This window comes from Octopus bimaculoides, chromosome 24, assembly GCF_046866305.1.
Source record: "Octopus bimaculoides isolate indiv1 chromosome 24, ASM4686630v1, whole genome shotgun sequence".
Classification (NCBI taxonomy): Eukaryota; Metazoa; Mollusca; class Cephalopoda; order Octopoda; family Octopodidae; genus Octopus; species Octopus bimaculoides.
In genome coordinates this window covers 9,862,681-9,867,159 of record NC_142951.1, presented here as the reverse complement: position 1 = coordinate 9,867,159, position 4,479 = coordinate 9,862,681, and the positions used below count along the sequence as shown (strand labels likewise).

The following is a 4,479-nucleotide window of genomic DNA, read 5'->3' as shown; positions in this document are numbered from 1 at the left end:
ATATATACACATATATATATATATATATATATATATATATATATACATATATATATATATATATATATATATATATATATATACATATATATATATATATATATATATATGTATGTATGTATGTATGTATATACACACACATATATTCAACAGACCAGAAGCAGTTTGCAAAGTTAATGAGCACCAAGAAGAAAGCCTAGTCATAATGGCTGCCAACCCCGACAGAATATATCTACCTACTGTTTTATAGTCCAAGTTCCATGCTATGGTTTTATTTCAAGTTATATTCAACTTTTACAATACACGGATGGGTTTTAGTTTTAAAAAAATAAAACCTCTTTTCACTTTTTTATGACAAAATTGCAAATTTACGCAATAACATTTTCAAATAACGACATATATTTGTCTCCCTTTCGAAATTTCTGTGTCTTTTTCTATCTGATTCTCAATCTTGTAGCTATTATATATATATATATGTATGTATATATATATATATATATATATATATATATATATATATATATATATATACATACACATATACATATATGTGTGTGTATATTTGAACACATAATTTTATATATATATATATATATATATTGTACTTGGATAATTATACATATATATATATATATATATATATATATATATATGATACTATATGTGTGTATGTGTTTGTAAGTATATGTATGCATGTATATATAAGTAAATAAGTGTAATATATACATGTATGTCTATATATGTATATATATATATAAAATATACATGAATCTGTATGTAAATGTCTGTGTGGGTATATATGTACATGTGCGTGTATATATATATATATATATATATATATATATATATATATATATATATACACACACACACAAATATGTATTCATAGTAAATGCATACACACATATATCTACACATAAGATGTATATTTAACATATATATATATATATATATATATATATATATATATATATATACATAAACATACATATAGAAATATATGCATGCATGCATACCTTTGCGCATGAATGTATATATGCATGTGTTGCAGCTGTCTATGCATTCCTACATGTACACATTCTAAAATATGAAACAGAAAGTATTTCATTGGGTTCTCTGACATACATAGCAAATAACCTGTCGTTCAGAATTACTCAACATCGTATACACACGCAAACTTGATGCTGCTGTATCTCTCTTCATCTTTACATATATATATATATATGTTTGTGTGTGTGTGTGTGTGTGTGTGTGTGCGGACGTAGCTGTGTGGTAAGAAGTTTGCTTCTCAACCACATGATTCCAGTTTCATGGCACCTGGGGCAAATGCCTTCTCAGGCCAATCAAAGCCTTGTGTGTGGATTGGGTAGACAGAAACTGAAAGAAGCCCATCATTTATATCTCTATCTATCTATTTATATATCTATCTAACTGTATGTATATATGTGTGTGGGGGGGGGAGGCAAAAATCCAAAACAACCGGTCAAGAAACAGGTGGAATGTAAGAGAATAAAGGGAAAATGAATAAATAAAATAAGGAAATGAACAGATACAGTATACAAGATAAGAAATCTTTGTGTCTCCAGAATCCTACATCTATTAATAGATAATGTCTTCCCCAAAGTCATTTGGTTGACTGACTGCATAACTTAGCATCTGTTTAGTAATTTGATGTTGCTGTCTCTCACCCAGAATTAATTGTTAAGACTTTTTATACCACCAATTGATTTAGTAGCAGGCTGCTGGTAAAAATATTTATGATGTTTACTCCCTGTCACAAACATAGTGACAGATACATTTTTTTAAAACAAATAAAAACTTATTTCCTTGTGAAGATGTATTTTTTTTTTTTTTTGAGGTAATAAAACTAATTAATATGATGTAGAATATTCAAAGAATAAGAAACTGATACAGTATATACAGACATTCACACATATATCAGTACACCCACATATCTATATGATATCTTGCACATCTACCATCACACCTGACTTACAATACCCCATCACTGAGCCATTCCTATATCTCTCATCATCACTAGCTACATGTACCTCTGTTCTCATTGTTCCCTCTCTATCACTGCTCTGCAATCTGCTGTCTTTTGAGATGCTCCTGCACCACTTTTTAGCTACTGTGACTTGTATTTCTATTACATATCCATATCCATACAGAAGTGTGAGTTTAAAGACATGTATACTTATATATGGATTGATGCACCCATATCAGTATTCATTTACCCAGACTTCTATATATCTATCATCATCAACATCATTTGACGTCTATTTCCCTTGCTGGCATGGGTTGGACAGTTTCACTGAAAAGTAGAAAACCAGGGAGCTGCACCAGGTTCCAATCTGATTTGGCAAGGTTTTTCCGGTTAGATGCCCTTCCGAATGCCAACCACTCCATGAGTGTAGAGGGTGCTTTTTACATGCCACTGGCACAGATGCCATTGACATGACTCTGATATTGGCCATGGCTACAATTTCATTTCTCTTGACAGGTCTACACAAGCACGGTGTATCACCAAAGGTCTCAGTCACCTGTCACTGCCTCCATGAACCCCCCAGAATATGTAAAAATGTATGTAAAAATATATACATTTGCATGCATGCACACACACACACACATACACAATATGTAAGCATTTATATGAATCAAATATACAACACAATCACATATCTACTAGGGTCCATTTCCCCAAAATACAATCTCTCTTTATGCATTATATTACTTTTTAAATACTTATTCCAAAATGCCATCTTGAAGTTTCCCAAGATTGATATAAGATGTTATTAAAAACAATTATCCATTGGCCACAATATTTTTTCCTGTATTCCCTTCTGAATAATGTCTGAGCATTTGTTAATTAGTTCTTCTTTGGACAGCAAAAAGCATTGTCCCTTTTAAATAAAATTGCATAATCTGGAATTCCTATGCTGCTGATAAACTGTTTTTATCACAAACAGATATTGTGCAGTATGTTTTGTTTGTACTTTTAAATGATGGAATGTGATTACAACATTGAGTTTTTAAATAATCAAATATAGCACTTATATATGTAAATTCTTTGTCTTAAGTTCAGTCTATGCATTTGTGTACAATATTTCATTGGAGACACTCATTCCTTAGAGGATATACAGCTTTATTCCTACAATTGCATTTTTTCTTATTATATAATTGGTCATTATTAGTGCTAGTCATGTTACTAACATCAGTATTGTTAGTACAATAATTATTATTTGTGTTGCTTTTATTATTGCTATAATCATTACCAATATTATTATTACAATTGTTATTATTACTATCGTTGTTATTGTTGTTAATATTACCATTATACATGCTAATATAACCATTCCCCATAATGCTATTGTTATGATTGTCTATGGGATTTACATTACAACCAGACATATTGTTGGCATTATTATCTATTTGGTTAAGTTTCCTATTATTAAATTTAAGAATAAATTATTCCAAGTTATGTGAGTTGCATAGAATTGCTTCAGTATATATCTGAAAAGTTTGTGGTATCTATTTGATGTTTCCTATTCCACCTCCTGTATGTTTTTGAGTTGTTGCAATTTTCTTCTACATTATTATTAGGCCTCCAGGGTGGAGGCGCAATGGCCCAGTGGTTAGGGCAGCGGACTCGCGGTCATAGGATTGCGGTTTCGATTCCCAGACCGGGCGTTGTGAGTGTTTATTGAGCAAAAACACCAAAAGCTCCACAAGGCTCTGGCAGGGATGGTGGCGAACCCTGCTGTACTCTTTCACCACAACTTTCTCTCACTCTTTCTTCCTGTTTCTGTTGTGCCTGTAATTCAAAGGGTCAGACTTGTCACACTGTGTCACACTGAATATCCCCGAGAACTACATTAAGGGTACACGTGTCAGTGGAGTGCTCAGCCACTTGCATGTTAATTTCACGAGCAGGCTGTTCCGTTGATCGGATCAACTGGAACCCTCGACGTCATAAGCGACGGAGTGCCAACACACACACATTATTAGGCATATGTTCATGTTCAAATTTTTTTGGAAAAAATTCTTACAAGTTAAGAGGATACTTGGGGTCCAAACTCAGGGTTGTACCATAATATATTCCTCCTATTTCACTTCTTATTAGGGTGATTGTTATAGCCATTACAATTTATACATTCACTTCCTGATGAGATTCTGATAGATTCATTTCCTCGACCACAAAAGAATTAAAGGTAACATCAACCTCAATGGTACTTCAACCCAGAATGTAAAGATGGACAAAATGCTTAACAGTATTTTGTGCACCACGCTAATAATCATTAATGATTTTTCTCATTATAGGCGCAGGAGTGGCTGTGTGGTAAGAAGTTTGCTTGGGCAAGGGTCTTCTACTATAGCCTCGGGCTGACCAAAGCCTTGTGAGTGGATTTGGTAGACGGAAACTGAAAGAAGCCCGCCGTATATATGCATATATATGTTTGTATGTCTGTGTTTGTCCCC

At 32.6% G+C, this 4,479-nt stretch overlaps 1 protein-coding gene across 7 annotated transcripts in view; it reads right to left on the bottom strand.

Annotated features, from left to right (window-relative positions):
• The window catches only part of LOC106867469 (uncharacterized), a 1,580,514-nt gene that overhangs the window by 43,123 nt on the left and 1,532,912 nt on the right, over nucleotides 1–4,479 (bottom strand). The gene's annotated exons all lie outside the window — the stretch shown is intronic.